This window comes from Dendrobium catenatum, unplaced genomic scaffold (assembly GCF_001605985.2).
Source record: "Dendrobium catenatum unplaced genomic scaffold, ASM160598v2 fragScaff_scaffold_1132, whole genome shotgun sequence".
Classification (NCBI taxonomy): Eukaryota; Viridiplantae; Streptophyta; class Magnoliopsida; order Asparagales; family Orchidaceae; genus Dendrobium; species Dendrobium catenatum.
In genome coordinates, this window is record NW_021319594.1 from 268,327 (window position 1) to 285,841 (window position 17,515).

The 17,515-nt window shown below is 33.9% G+C and overlaps 1 protein-coding gene across 2 annotated transcripts in view; it reads left to right on the forward strand.

Annotated features, from left to right (window-relative positions):
* Positions 1–17,515, forward strand: part of LOC110110988 (chloride channel protein CLC-d) — a 76,671-nt gene that overhangs the window by 3,469 nt on the left and 55,687 nt on the right. The window lies entirely within an intron of this gene.

The following is a 17,515-nucleotide window of genomic DNA, read 5'->3' on the forward strand; positions in this document are numbered from 1 at the left end:
TATTAATTAATTCTAAATTGTAACTAATTATAATTAATATTAATTCTAATTAGTTATAATTAATTAGTAATTAATTATAATTAATACAAGAGAAAGTAAATAGATATTTTCTTTGCATCGATCTGCGTGCCAATTCCATCGATGTCCCCCTCACCAAGGTATAACCTCCTAAACTTAAAAAAACTCACCCTCAGCGCTTGCAACGCGGCAAATAATCACCCATGCGTGCTTTTCTTAGCATGGTGGAAGGAAGTTCGTTGCGGTGCTAGCAGCGAGGCGGGTAATCCTCCAAAAAGTCCTGTTTTCGGCGTTTTGCAACGCGTTGAGGGACCCCTTATGCACGCTTTTCTTAGTGTGGTGGGAGGGAACTAGGTGCAATGCCTACGATGAGGTAGCCAAAATTTTAGTGAATAGAGGACTTGGACTTGGACTTGTATTCGGACACAAAATGATTTATAAAATACTTGAACCTAAGTAAAATGAAAATAAAGAATTTGGACTTGGATCTAATTTTAACATTACATGAACTAGACTTGAACTGAAAAAGGACTCAAAGTTGACTTGAACCACAAAAGACTTGAACTTGAATTGAGTTTGAACTCAAGAAGACTACAAGGAACTCGAGCATGAACTGGACTTGAGCAACAAAACAAAGAACTTGACTCATACTGAACTCAATCAATTAACAATGAAGAACTTTCTTTGAACTCGAATTGAACAACAAGGAAGTTTGAGCATAATTAAACTTGAAGCACAACTCAAAATAAAACTTGTAATTTGCCAAAGTGATTACCTCAATTGAAATGCAAGATAAGGATCAAGGAAAAGATACAATGGCATGCTTATAACCCATAACATCATATTGTCACTTCCATTGGGATGCAAGTGTCAATCAAGCGAATTCATCATACAAGATTTTAAGTCATCTTCATGTGACATTAGAAGGCTTATAACATTCAACATGACGGCGACACATGTATATGGAACAATCAAATGATCGGTGATAAGTAAATTTTTGCATACCATTTGTAGTGAACTAGCCTTCAACATAAACTTGTGGGCGGAAACTCTCAAATAACGAAAGATAAAAGGAGTATGCAGTCTATTGTAAGTAAAGGTTTCTGATGAAAATTCGTCATGCAAGCTACGATTTATTCCCAAGGAGATTGAAAGATTTGTAATGCTCACCATAGCCCATACACAAGCAACATAAAGCCTCTGATGTTCATATTGGTTAACTTATAAACTTGTGAAGAGAGCTCGAAGGCACCAACAAAGAAGAACCCCTCAAAGGATATACTAATTCATTTGGAAGGGCTCTTAATGAAGGCAATAAGACTTCTTACAAGTTTACATGACTAAGACCATAATGAGCACAATAGATTCCTTGCTAAGACGAGTAAAGAACATGTTATAGCCTACTTGTGAGCTCCTATAAATTGTTGTAAGGATTTCTTCATGCATATAACAATTGAACCATGAATTAGAAGGGTGGTGATGGAAGTCTTGCATCACATACAATGCTCTCATGCAACCTTCGTACAAGCAGACAGAAGGCGTCAACAAAGCCTAAAATAAAGCCCGGCGCATTCAGTAATAATAGTCACTTATGCAGTCGAACTCCCTTTGTATTGCGTGCAAACATCTTAAAATGCCCTCGTATATACATCGTAATTTGTATACACATAGGTACACAAAAGGGGGCAAGTGCAATCATAAAACCCGTATGAACGCCGACGAGCGTGCCATAGGAACACACGTGACATCTATGAATGCTACGCGGGTCAATAAATGAACGTAGTTCAAGTCCGATCCTTCTATATGGATAACTAGGAGTCGACACAGCTCGAACTATCAAATAGATATACGATCAGGATGTCGACCGGAATATCTATTTTATATGTTCATATAAGACCTTCAAGGCCTCCAACAAAGAAAATTCATCAATAAATGTATAAAGCCTATAAAACCTGATCCTTTATCGACAGCTTGATAGAGTCGACAAGGCTCATCCACAAAATGCAAATATTTTCAAATGAAAATGACCCCAAAATACTCGATGATGGTCGTGTTGAACAAAGATCTCAATTGAAGGGGTTAACTCCAACCTATTCAAAATGCCCTCAAACTTCCACAAAATTCAAATATTTTTAAGTGACCTCAAAGTCACCCCATGATGACTGCGTTGAATGAAAATCTCTACTGGAGGGGTTAACTCCAACCATTTCAAATGCTTCCAAACTTCCACAAAATTTAAATTCCTATGAAAATATAAATGACTTTAACGTCGCCCCGATGATGGCCATGTTGAATGTAGATCTCAACCGGAGGGGTGATTCCAACATTTAATGCCACTCAAACTCCTAGAAAATTAAAAAAATCCAAAAAAGCCAAGATATTTAAAATCACAATTCAACCATCAATGCTTAAAGCAAAATCTATCCACCCTCCGCAATAGTTTGCTGTGGTGAACAAATTAAAATTTACTTCAGCTCACATGAAGCTAATCCCTAGTTGAAACTATCACTATGATCCATTATCAAATAATCTCCTACCAGTAATGACGTGGTACGTGTCCTCTGACCGGTGATTTTGCCATCAAATGGCATCACAGGATAAACAGTTATGTATAAAGCCTATGAAACCTGATTTTGCTAGTGATTTTGCCGTCAAATAAACTGAGTGATTTTGTTGTCAAATGGCACCAAGAAATACTGGTTATTGCCAGAGCCAACACGTTCCTTAGTAGCATCAAGTTCTTGAGATATTAATTAATATGATATAATCGATAGGGCTCAAAGCTTTGTTAGCTAAAGTCGATTCAAATTTGTCCCCTTAGATAAACATCCACCACATGTCTACAAGGTCCCCTTGGACGAAGCAACTCATAGCTGCTGACAAGGATCCTTCTGTTAGGTTGGGTCGACTACCTCCTTTGACTAAATAGACCAGGGACCACGATGGTCCGGGACGACGGAATCATGAGATCTTGATCGGGTCCATCCATTCCCCCATCATCCACTTTAAGTGCAAGATGGTGAAATTACATATTTTAAATATCAAACTCTTCAATTTTCAACCCCTTGCTGCTATTCTATGCCAGATAACACATATCTTTATGTATCTGATTTACGGCTAACCTTAATCAAAAGTTCTCTCTCATTATTAGGAGAGGTAATTAACTATAGGGGCTTGCGCCTATAGGAAACCAGAACTCAGATCATAAAGTCCTCGCAAAACGAGGGCGAAATCTCTGGGTATTGTCTTATCTACAAATTGATATGCCTTTTAAAATTTATCCTGAAACTTAATTCCGTTAAAACTCCCTCGAAGAAAAGAAGCAGTGCTGGAGGTCGGGTCTGAATTTTCGGAGCCCACATGATGCTTGTTTAATTTTGATTTAAATGATAAGTATAAGTTCTAGAGTGTTTAAGAAAGCCTTGAGTGAACCAAGAGTTGTACTAAGAAACAAATTTTTATTCATTTAATTTTTTCTTTGGGAGTGTCATGGTGCCAGCATGGTAGCACCATATCATTGAGCTCTCTAGTGAAAAAAATGGTTTTAAATGTGCGTTGCGGTGCTGGGTCGTGCCACCATGATGCCCTGCTCTTTGTTTGGAAAGATTCATAAGGAATCTAGAAGATTCTTAAGGAAGCTAGAAGATTCGGTTTAGCACCGTGGCATTGACGTTCTAGTGCCACAGCACTATGTCGAATTAGTGATTTTTAAAATAATGAAATATCTAAAATCATTTGTTAATTCCCTCACCCTAGCCACCATTGCTAGAGAAGAAAGAAGGAGAGAAGGAGAGGAGGAAGAAAAGAGAAGTGAGATTTTGGCGGCTAAAGTTTAGGATTCGTTCATCAGACCAATTGGATTTCGTAGAGCAAGATAGACTTCCGAACTCATATCTCTTATTTCAATTATAGTAGTCTTATAAAATTATATTTCTCTAAGATTTTACTACATTTTCACAATGTAACTTTTAATATGTTGTTATATGCTTTACTATGAACGGTTTGACTATAAAAAATCTCATTTTCTCATGTTGGTTTTTGAATGTGAATTTATGTGTATATGATTTGATTGACATTTTTATGGTAATTGCAATAGTTATATAAAAAATCTTGAAATGTTTATATGAATATCTCTCTAAAGTTGGAAGTTGAACTGACAAAGTTTAGTTGTATAATGTTAGACATGCAATGGCGAATTCATGTATCATCTGAGTATTGCATTGGAATAATAATTTAATTTTAATTACTGCTGCATTTGCATTTGCATTTGCATTATTTATAACATGACATTAGAGATATTCTGATATGTGAAAAAATGCACTCTCTGATATGTTACAAGGGCACTATATGTTTTGTTCTTATCCTATATGCCTAGTGTGAATGTGGGAGAGATTTTGGCTCCACTTGCTGAAAATAAGTGATATTGGCACTATTCTCATCTGATTCTGACCCCACTTGCTATATGGAGGTGTGGAAGATTAAAGGGAGAAATAAGTGCAAGTGGAGTTATAAGCTGACATCCAGACATATGCATTCTAATTGTTGCATTTCATATATATTAATGAATTAAGTATAAGTAATATTCTAAACTGAATGTTAGAAATTTTTGAATTCTGATGAATTATGAAAGTCAAGTATAAATGAAATTTTGATTGCAAACATTCCGTGATGTATCTTGAATCTCTATGAAAGTGGCTTTATAAGTTTAAGCAATAACTTCAAGTATACATGGAAACCCCATAAAATTGTATTTTACTAGTACTTCATTTACTCTTTCTATATTTTTAATTATATTGCAATTTAGTATTTTAATTTGGATATTAATATTTGTAATGGGTTAGGGAAAGAAGTCTACTGAGTCGGTTGTGCTCATTCCGTAAATTTTCTGACATTTCAGGGAAAGGTAAAAGCCCAATGAAGTAGAGAAAGGGGTAGAGGGAGGATCTTCTAGTTTGAGCGATTGAGGTATTACATTTGTAATCCCGTCTTAATTACTTTTGATGTATAGATGATTGGAAGTTAGTTGGATTATTTTACTCATATTTTGATGAAATGAAATGTGCAAAAATGCTTGTATATTTTAGATTTTATAGTGGCTATGGTTCTCTAGTGGTGGTTGAGAGTTTTTAATTATAGGTTTAGGATTTAAATCATTCTATTAGATCCTAAAATGTCATAGACGAGGACTTGGTGAGGAGGACAACCAAGTAGGTGTTTGTGCCAAAACTCTCAGTGAGTAAAGCGAAGAGCGTCATCCCACCTTCAGAGGAGAAGTTAAAGAAGAAGAAGGTTTTGATGACTCTTGACACTGTTGAGGACTTGAAGCCAAGTTCCTCGAAGGTCCTATCCATTCCTCTAGGAAGGCATACAATATGGAGGGAATAATTCACTATTTCACTTAGTCACTTTGGAGGAAGATTTGAATGGAGTGCCCATCGCCAAGCTTGGCTTGTTACCTTGGGTGCTTGTGCGATAAACTGGCATACTACATATAAATTGACTCATAGCTATTGGAAGACTGTTAGGCAACTTTCCGATTGGTAGGAAGACATCTAGAAGATGAAGGCTCGTCTCCAGTAAGAGTTCGTTCTCTAACAAACTGTAACACTCGAATTTATCAAAAAAATGCGAGATAATTTTTTTTTTTAAAATTATACCAGACTTTTTGCACATCTCAAAAATCATCGAAACTATTTGTATAAAGTTTTACATTTGATTTTTGATCGTTTTGATATATAGAAGTATATACAAATAATTAAGAATAATTTATATATACATTAATTTAAAAATTAAATAATTTCCTAAAGTTTCATTTTAATTTTAGCATTGCACAAATTTAATATGCTGTAGCAAAAAATGGAATATTCCAAAATTCATCGTCGTCTGAGGATAAATCCATAAATTAATGATAGGAATAATTTGTAGGATAGTTTAATTACATAATTGATCAATTGGCATGCTTACTCCTATCTATTCCAATTTCACCCTTCTCCATTTTTATCCTTATCCATCCTTCCATTTTGGCATTGGCAGATTTGTGGAGAGTATTAAATTGAATTAAATGTTAATTCTTATCTACTAATAATTATTGCCTAATAATCCATGCTAGTCCTAAATCATCCTTATCCCATTCCACTTAACTGGCATGTGGAGGGAAAATAGGACATAAATGGAGGAGAGCTCTTGGTACATGAAACAATGAAGCAAAAAAAAGGATGAAGAATGGAAGAAAGGAAAGAAAGAAAGAATAGAAGAGGAGAAAGGAAAGAAAGGAAGAAGAGAAGAGGAGATGAAGAAGTGATGAAGAGAAGAAGAAAAGGAGGAGAAGGAAAAAAAGTAAAAGAAGGGAGAATGGAGTTTGGTACAAAAAACAAAGAAGGAAACAAAAAAAAAAGTGGGGAGGAAGAAAAAATAAAAGAAGAGTAAGGGAAGAGAAGATAAGAAGAGGAGGGGTCGAAAGAAAGAAGAGAAAGGGCAAGAGAAGAAAGAAGAAGATAAAGGGAAGGAGAATAAGAGGAAAAGGGAGAGGAAGAAAGATGAAGAAAAGGGGAAGTTGAGAAATCAAAACATTTGGTAAGAATCCTAATTTAATATTTTCTTCTACAAATTGAGTTTTGATTTGAGTTTATAAGGATTGAAGGTTTGAATAAGGAGAAAGCACTTTGAGTCAAAAAAATTATTTGAATTTAATTGATTTAGTTTCGATGAGCTAAATTAGAAATTTATCTCAAAGTTAGAAAATTGTTCTTATTAGATTGTTTACGAAAGAGCAAGACGTTGAGGTGATAGAAATCAGGATATTCATTCTCAAGACGATCCTATAATTTTGGTGCGATACTCAATTTCTAAATTCAAGAGCAAATATTTCTTAAAACTTAATAATTGTTAAAATTTATAATTTTATTGAATTGCAAATAGTTATTTCTTTATATTGAGCATGAAATGATGATTTTAATAATTCTAATAAATTTCTTTGGGATCACTTATTTAAAGAAATTTAAGATATTTTAAATCAAGGAGGATTAAATTGTTCATTGAAGTGCATAAACATTGAATTTTTTTGTCATGTCAACCCTTGATGCTTGTTAAATTGATCAAGTGATAACAGGTGAATATTAATGCTAAACAATATAATTTTAAATATTAATAATGATGATATTAAATTAAATGTAGTTAATGAAAGGTCATGTCATGCAAGATATGTTGTCAGACTATGATGATCTGCGCAGAGAAGGTAGAAGTTTTTGATGAGATGAGCTTGCATAGAAAAAAAGAGGAGATTCTTAACTATCGATCCTAGAAAGTTGATGCTATTTGGTTAAGCCTTGAGGTCGAAGAGCCATTAATAATTGCCTTGTTGGATTGTCCAAACTTTATTAGTGGTTTTAGGGCCGATGAGCCAGATGACGACCAATGATGTAAATATTTTTTAATGTTAATTAATTTAGTTTTGATGAGGAAAATTAAGAATTGATCTTAAATTTAAAAAATTAATCTTATTAGGTTGTTTATGAAAGAATAAGATGTCCATGTAATAGAAGATGATCTTATAATTTAGGTGAGATACTCATTCTCTAACGTCATGGGTAAATATTTCTTAGGATTTAATAATTGTTAAATTCTATAATTTCATTGAATTGCAAGTATTTCTTCGTATTGAGCATGACATGATGATTTTAATAACTGTATTGAATTTTTATGAGGTCACTTGTTTTAAGAAATTCAAGATATTTTAAGTCGAACATGTTTAAATTTTTTATTGAAGTGCATAGATAATGAATTTTTCTTGTCATGTTGACCATTGATGCATGTTAAATAGAAAAAAAGTGATAACATATGACTATTGATGCTAAACAATGTAATTTTAAATATGAATGATGATAATATTAAATTGAAAGAACTTAATGAACAGTCATGTCATGTGAGATAGGTTGACAAACTATGATGATCTGCACAGGAGGTAAAAGTTATAATGAGATTGATGTGATGCATGGATGGAGTTACACAAGAGTTAAAATAGAATTAAATTCTAGCTCAACCAATTATATAATCATGTATCAAAGTTAATTCGATTACAAGGAATTCGTGATGTTCAACTTGCTAGGCAAAGAAATTTCAACAAGATAGCCAAACTATTTAAACAAACGCAAAGGAAAACATAAAGCTAAGGCTAGTAAATAAAAATCCCACAATTAATACGGAGTTGTTCACACCTTGAGGCTTTTTTCTCTCTTTCCTACGAAGACTAGGTTGAGCGGCGGAAGATCGTCCAAACTAGTATTGAGGTTGTCACGAGGAGGGAGGAGCCAAGGAACGTCGCCGTGGGGAAGGATCTCGGAGGTGGAGGGGGCACGGTAGCTCGACCTTTGATGATCCACGTGTAGACGGAGAAGTGGTCGTCGATGGAATCCACTAGCGTTGGTAGGATCCAGTCCAAGTATTCTTCGACGGTGTCGTCGAAGTCGAAGCCGACGTCGAAGAACTGAGATCTGAGGATGTTGACCCTTCCGTTGTTGTCGTACTCAAACCCGAAGTTCCACTCGGGTTCGTCCATGCATTCTTGCAAGTGAATACGGGTGGTCCGCCGCAAGAAGATCCCCAATGGGGGAGAGAGGGGCGGCGGCTTGGAGATGGAAGAGGCGGGCCGGCGGTGGAGCAAGGGTGAGGGGCGGGTTTGCTTGAGATCAAAACTAAAGTTTAATTTCAGTTTGATGTAATTGGGAGGGAAGAATTAGGGATTTTGAGTTTCCAATTAATGTAATCATTGCATTAAATGAAAATCAATTAGGGGGAGGGTTAAGGGGAGCCGGTGGTAGAGAGAATAGGGGTAGAAATTGGAAAACTGAAATTACTTTTCAGTTTAAGTGTAATTGGAGGGAAACGAAATTTGGACTTGAATAATATTTCAAATTAGGGGAGAATTAAATACCTAATTAATGGAATTCAACCCAGGAGGGGTAAGCCGGCGGTACAACTAGGCAGGGAGAGGGAATTCGGTGGAGGGGGGAGAGGTTTCCAAAGATAGAAGATGACTAGGAAAATCTGGAATTAAATCCAAACAAATTTAATTTCAATTTGGATCTTATTCAAAAACTTTCCATAAATAGAATTTCTAAATTAGGAAAGAAATTGAAATTGGAGATTCAAATTTCAGTGAAGGGTCGGAGAGGGAGAGGTAACGGAGGTGGTGGAGAAAGAAAAGGGAGGCTGGCGGCCAGGAGGCCGGCCGGTGAAGCTATGAGGGCCGGCGGGTGGATCTAGGGACGGCGGCAACCGGAGTTTGGCTTCTTGCTTTCTCTTCTCTGCTTGAGGTATTTGGTGGCGGAGAGACAAAGGGTTAAGAATTTTCAAACCTTGATCGATTTCTACAAGTGAACTCACAAAAAGATCACGAAGAACTCACTAAGAGATCTCTACGACATTGAGCTCACAAAGAGAACAAAGCATAAGAAATTTTTTTCATTCAATCATTCAATAATCTCATACAAGATACAAGGGGCCATATAAATAGGCTCCAAATAAAAGTAAATGCAAAAGTCTAAAATGCCCCTTGGGGCTACAAGAGCAACTAATACCCTCAGGGTAAAATGGGAAAACTAAGAAAATAAATGCATAACATATAAACTGCTAGTACAAATAAAATCAATAATAGAGGCTCTCCATCATAGCCGTCGATCTCCGTGGTCGTCTCTGATAGACGCGCCGAAATCTCTTATCGATGACCTCGTCAGAGATGAGTCTCTATACAGAAAAAGAAAATATTCACAACTATCGATCCTAGAAAGTTGATACTATAAGGTTCAACCTTGAGGTCGATGGTTCATTGATAATTACTATTTTGGATTGTCCAAACTTTATTAGTGGTTTTTGGGCTGACAAGTTAGATGATGAAGAATGATATTAATGTGTCAAATGCTTATAATATTATATGGAGTTTCTAAGGAAATAAATGGGTGGTAATGAAAATAAAAATGAAAACGGTGTAGTAAATTGATAAGTAGCATGCATTTCATAATTTAAAATTTGACACATGCATTCAATCTTCTTTCATTTTTTTCATGCTATTGGATTGAAATTATGTCTGATATGTTTAAATTTCAAAGCCAATTTTCTTAGAAGTTATCACTACATTCAGCTAATTATATTTATAAAAGAAATGCTCATTTTAGGTAAAAAGTTCATCATGCATATTATTACCTTCTTCTTGTACAAGTGGGACTATAGGTAGCTATACCCAATTATTTTGTACCCCTGGATTATTGGTGGATGTATAATTACGGGATGTAATGTAGAAAAATAAACATGATATGAATTAAAGACTTCACATATGTATAAATTTTCTATGAAAGTCTTAGAAGCTTTATAATATTTTTTGATGGTTTAAATTGTGCACGCTTCTATACCAATGAGTATGAGAAAATTTATTAATGGATAAGATATATTTTGTGACAATTTAGTAGAACTATTTTTCACTCGCTCGATTCTATTAGTAAAGACATGATGGGTGTTGGTGGCAAATGATTATGCTTAGGCTGTCCATCTTTGTTACACCTCATGGGTGGCTAGAAGGGGGCTTAAACGGGGCGTGACTCAAACAACTAGGAATGTTGAGCTAATTGATATATTAAGTGAGTCAATTATTATTTGCTTTTCTTTAAGTTTGTATTACCATGAAAAACACCTTAAAATGCTTGCAATTATTTATGTTAGAGCAGAAATGCTGTACTTAAATGCTTGTTAACTCAACTCTCAACAAGTTTGAACAAAGAAAGAGGATTGCGGCAGGTTAATGATGATGATGATATGCTAGATCGCTCCCTGCTAATTAATGGATGGCGTGTATCCATATGATAGATGTTCTAGAAAATCTTCACTATTGCAACCATTACCACACCACTTCCGTGATGACCGGTTCTGACTACAGTTTACAATTTCCGTCTACAAGCTCATATGTCTTCCAAAATTAATCCCAAAATTTAATTCTGTTAAAACTCCCTCGAAGAAAAGAAGCAGTACTGGAGGCCGGGGTCGAATTTTCGGAGCCCACATGATGCTTATTTAATTTTGATTTAAATGATAAGTATAAGTTCTAGAGTGTTTAAGAAAGCCTTAAGTGAACCAAGAGTTGTACTGAGAAGCAAATTTTTATTCATTTAATTTTTTTCTTTGGGAGTGTCATGGTGCCAACATGGTAGCACCATATCATTGAGCTCTCTAGTGAAAAAAATGGTTTTAAATGTGCGTTGCGGTGCTGGGTCGTGCCACCATGATGCCCTGCTCTTTGTTTGGAAAGATTCATAAGGAATCTAGAAGATTCTTAAGGAAGCTAGAAGATTCGGTTTAGCACCGTGGCATTGACGTTCTAGTGCCACAGCACTATGTCGAATTAGTGATTTTTAAAATAATGAAATATCTAAAATCATTTGTTAATTCCCTCACCCTGGCCACCATTGTTGGAGAAGAGAGAAGGAGAGGAGAGAAGGAGAGAAGGAGAGGAGGAAGAAAAGAAAAGTGAGATTTTGGCGGCTAAAATTTAGGATTCGTTCGTCAGACCAATTGGATTTCGTAGAGCAAGATAGACTTCCGAACTCATATCTCTTATTTCAATTATAGTAGTCTTATAAAATGTTAAGAATAAAATTGTATTTCTCTAAGATATTACGACGTTTTCACAATGTAACTTTTAATATGTTGTTATATGCTTTACTATGAACGGTTTGACTGTAAAAAATCTCATTTTCTCATGTTGGTTTTTCGAATGTGAATTTATGTGTTTATGATTTGATTGATATTTTTATGGTAATTGCAATAGTTATATAAAAAATCTTGAAGTGTTCATATGAATCTCTCTGAAGTTGGAAGTTGAACTAACAAAGTTTAGTGGTATAATGTTATACATGCAATGGCGAATTCATGTATCATCTGAGTATTGCATTGGAATATTAATTTAATTACTGCTGCATTTGCATCTACACTGTTTATAACATGACATTAGAGATATTCTGATATGTGAAAAAATGCACTATCTGATATGTTACAAGGGCACTATATGTTTTGTTCTGATCCTATATGCCTAGTGTGAATATGGGAGAGATTCTGGCCCTACTTGCTGAAAATAAGTGATATTGACACTATTCTGATATTGGCACTATATGTTTTGTTCTGATCCACTTGCTATATGGAGGTGTGGAATATCAAAGGGAGAAATAAGTGCAAGTGGAGTTATAAGCTGACATCCAGACATGCATTATAATTGTTGCATTTCATATATATTAATGAATTAAGTATAAGTAATATTCTAAACTGAATGTTAGAAATTTTTTAATTCTGATGAATTATGAAAGTCAAGTACAAATGAATTTTTGATAGCAAACATTCTGTGATGTATCTTGAACCTCTGTGAAAGTGGATTTATAAGTTTAAGCAATAACTTCTAGTATACATAGAAACCTCATAAAATTGTATTTTAATAGTACTTCATTTACTCTTTATATATTTTTAATTATATTGCAATCTAGTATTTTAATTTGGATATCGATATTTGCAATGGATTAGGGAAAGAAGTCTACTGAGTCGGTTGTGTTCATTCCATAAATTTTCTGACATTTCAGGGAAAGGTAAAAGCCCAGTGAAGTAGAGAAAGGGGTAGAGGGAGGATCTTCTAGTTTGAGCGATTGAGGTATTACATTTGTAATTCCGTCTTAATTACTTTTGATGTATAGATGATTGGAAGTTAGTTGGATTATTTCACTCATATTTTGATGAAATGAAATGTGCAAAAGTGCTTGTATATTTTAGATTTTATAGTGGCTATGGTTCTCTAGTGGTGGTTGAGAGTTTTTAATTATAGGTTTAGGATTTAAATCATTCTATTAGATCCTAAAATGTCACAGACGAGGACTTGGTGAGGAGGAAAACCAAGTAGGTGTTTGTGCCAAAACTCTCAGTGAGTAAAGCGAAGAGCATCATCCCACCCTCAGAGGAGAAGTTAAAGAAGAAGAAGGTTGTGATGACTCTTGACACTGTTGAGGACTTGAAGCCAAGTTCCTCGAAGGTCCTATCCATTCCTCTAGGAAGGCATACAACATGGAGGGAATAGTTCACTATTTCACTTAGCCACTTCGGAGGAAGATTTGAATGGAGTGCCCATCGCCAAGCTTGGCTTTGTCACCTTGGGTGCTTGTGCGATAAACTGGCATACTACATATAAATTCACTCATAGCTATTGGAAGACTGTTAGGCAACTTTCCGATTTGTAGGAAGACATCTAGAAAATAAAGGCTTGTCTCCAGTAAGAGTTCGTTCTCCAACAAACTGTAACACTCAAATTTATCAAAAAAATGCGAGATAATTTTTTTTTAAAACTATACCAGACTTTTTGTGCATCTCAAAAATCATCGAAACTATTTGTATATAATTTTACATTTGATTTTGATCGTTTTGATATGTAGAAGTATATACAAATAATTAAGAATAATATTATATATACATTAATTTAAAAATTATATAATTTCCTAAAGTTTCATTTTAATTTTAGCATTGCACAAATTAATATGCTGTAGAAAAAAAATGGAATATTCCAAAATTCATTGTCGTCTGAGGATAAATCCATAAATTAATGATAGGAATAGTTTGTAGGATAGTTTAATTACATAATTGATCAATTGTCATGCTTACTCCTATCTATTCCAATTTCACCCTTCTCCATTTTTATCCTTATCCATCCTTCCATTTTGGCATTGGCAGATTTGTGGAGAGTATTAAATTGAATTAAATGTTAATTCTTATCTACTAATAATTATTGCCTAATAATCCATGCTAGTCCTAAATCATCCTTATCCCATTCCACTTAACTGGCATGTGGAGGGAAAATAGGACATAAAAGGAGGAGAGCTCTTGGTACATGTAACAATGAAGCAAAAAAAAGGATGAAGAATGGAAGAAAGGAAAGAAAGAAAGAATAGAAGAGGAGAAAGGAAAGAAAGGAAGAAGAGAAGAGGAGATGAAGAAGAGATGAAGAGAAGAAGAAAAGGAGGAGAAGGAAAAAAAAGTAAAAGAAGGGAGAATGGAGTTTGGTACAAAAAACAAAGAAGGAAACAAAAAAAAAAGTGGGGAGGAAGAAAAAATAAAAGAAGAGTAAGGGAAGAGAAGATAAGAAGAGGAGGGGTAGAAAGAAAGAAGAGAAAGGGCAAGAGAAGAAAGAAGAAGATAAAGGGAAGGAGAATAAGAGGAAAAGGGAGAGGAAGAAAGATGAAGAAAAGGGGAAGTAGAGAAATCAAAACATTTGGTAAGAATCCTAATTTAATATTTTCTTTTACAAATTGAGTTTTGATTTGAGTTTATAAGGATTGAAGGTTTGAATAAGGAGAAAGCACTTTGAGTCAAAAAAATTATTTGAATTTAATTGATTTAGTTTCGATGAGCTAAATTAGAAATTTATCTCAAAGTTAGAAAATTGTTCTTATTAGATTGTTTACGAAAGAGCAAGACGTTGAGGTGATATAAATCAGGATATTCATTCTCAAGACGATCCTATAATTTTGGTGCGTTACTCAATTTCTAGATTCAAGAGCAAATATTTCTTAGAACTTAATAATTGTTAAATTTTATAATTTTATTGAATTGCAAATAGTTATTTCTTTATATGGAGCATGAAATGATGATTTTAATAAGTCTAATAAATTTCTATGGGATCACTTATTTAAAGAAATTTAAGATATTTTAAATCGGAGGATTAAATTGTTCATTGAAGTGCATAAACATTGACTTTTTTTGTCATGTCAACCCTTGATGCTTGTTAAATTGATCAAGTGATAACAGGTTAATATTAATGCTAAACAATATAATTTTAAAGATTAATAATGATGATATTAAATTAAAAGTAGTTAATGAATGGTCATGTCATGCAAGATATGTTGTCAGACTATGATGATCTGCGCAGGGAAGGTAGAAGTTCTGATGAGATGAGCTTGCATAGAAAAAAAGAGGAGATTCTTAACTATTGATCCTAGAAAGTTGATGCTATTAGGTTAAGCCTTGAGGTCGAAGAGCCATTAATAATTGCTTTGTTGGATTGTCCAAACTTTATTAGTGGTTTGTAAAGCCGATGGGCCAGATGACGACCAATGATGTAAATATTTTTTAATGTTAATTAATTTAGTTTCGATGAGGCAAATTAAGAATTTATCTTAAATTTTAAAAATTAATCTTATTAGGTTGTTTACGAAAGAATAAGATGTCCATGTGATAGAAGATGATCTTATAATTTAGGTGAGATACTCATTCTCTAACGTCATGAGTAAATATTTCTTAGGATTTAATAATTGTTAAATTCTATAATTTCATTGAATTGCAAGTATTTCTTCATATTGAGCATGACATGATGATTTTAATAAGTGTAATGAATTTTTATGAGGTCACTTGTTTTAAGAAATTCAAGATATTTTAAGTCAAAGATGTTTAAATTTTTTATTGAAGTGCATAGATAATGAATTTTTCTTGTCATGTTGACCATTGATGCATGTTAAATAGAAAAAAAGTGATAAAATATGACTATTGATGCTAAACAATGTAATTTTAAATATGAATGATGATAATATTAAATTGAAAGAAGTTAATGAACAGTCATGACATGTGAGATAGGTTGACAAACTATGATGAGCTGCGCAGGAGGTAAAAGTTATAACGAGACGAGTCTCTATAGAGAAAAAGAAAAGATTCACAACTATCAATCCTAGAAAGTTGATACTATAAGGTTCAACCTTGAGGTCGATGGTTCATTGATAATTACCATTTTGGATTGTCCAAACTTTATTAGTGGTTTTTGGGCTGACAAGTTAGATGACGAACAATGATATTAATGTGTCAAATGCCTATAATATTATATGGCGTTTCTAAGGAAATAAATGGGTGTTAATGAAAATAAAAATGAAAACGGTGTAGTAAATTGATAAGTAGCATGCATTTCATAATCTAAAATTTTACAGATGCATTCAATCTTCTTACATTTTTTCATGCTATTGGATTGAAATTATGTCTGATATATTTAAATTTCAAAGCCAATTTTCTTAGAAGTTATCACTACATTCAGCTAATTATATTTATAAAAAAAATGCTCATTTTAGGTCAAAAGTTCATCATGCATATTATTACCTTCTTCTTGTACAAGTGGGACTATAGGTAGCTAACCCAATTATTTTGTACCCCTGGATTATCGGTGGATGTATAATTACGGGATGTAATGTAGAAAAATAAACATGATATGAATTAAAGACTTCACATATGTATAAATTTTCTATGAAAGTCTTAGAAGCTTTATAATATTTTTTGATGGTTTAAATTGTGCACGCTTCTATACCAATGAGTATGAGAAAATCTATTAATGGATAAGATATATTTTGTTACGATTTAGTAGAACTATTTTTCACTCGCTCAATTCTATTAGTAAATTCATGATGGGTGTTGGTGGCAAATGAGTCTGCTTAGGTTGTCCATCTTTGTTACGCCTCATGGGTGACTAGAAGGGGGCTTAAACGGGGCGTGACTCAAACAACTAGGAATGTTGAATCTAATTGATATATTAAGAGAGTCAATTATTATTTGCTTTTCTTTAAGTTTGTATTACCATGAAAAACACCTTAAAATGCTTGCAATTATTTATGTTAGAGCAGAAATGCTGTACTTAAATGCTTGTTAACTCAACTCTTAACAAGTTTGAACAAAGAAAGAGGATTGCGGCAGGTTAATGATGATGATGATATGCTAGATCGCTCCCTGCTAATTAATGGATGGCGTGTATCCATATGATAGATGTTCTAGAAAATCTTCACTATTGCAACCATTACCACACCACTTCCGTGATGACCGGTTCTGACTACAGTTTACAATTTCCGGATTGGATTTCCATTCGCTGATGAAAGATTAAATTGCAACAACGGCATCGTTTATGCATTTTTACCATTTTTTAAAAGTGGAATCTGAAATGGTTTAATACTAATGATGCGGTAGATTCAGCCCTTTGGTTGGCCCTAGCTATGGAGAACTTGCCTAGCCAGGGCAATGACAATTTTTATCGCCTTTTACTCTGGTGCGTTGAAAACTGAAGCAAGTGTTTTTAGTAACATAAAACCAAAAAAACATTCGTTGTGACATTCAGAAGTGGGAAGTGACTGCTTCCGTTCACCTTCACGAAACTAATTTCAGCTTATTGAACAAATCTAAATAAAGTGCATCTTTAGATTTGGATCGTCATACAAATATATGTTAATTTTAATTAGTGTTGTTGAATATCAAATAATAGTCACAATTGAAAACATAGTTTTCATGACTGGTTAAAATGGAAAAAAAAATTGATTTGTGTTCTGTGATAAGAATATATTCGAAATCTGATGGATAAATTTTATTAAATTGCAATTAGATTGATTATGCTATACGAATCCAAGTGTTTTTGCTATGAAGAAATCATTGGTTTCAAATAGAGTATGGCGAAACTGAGAAT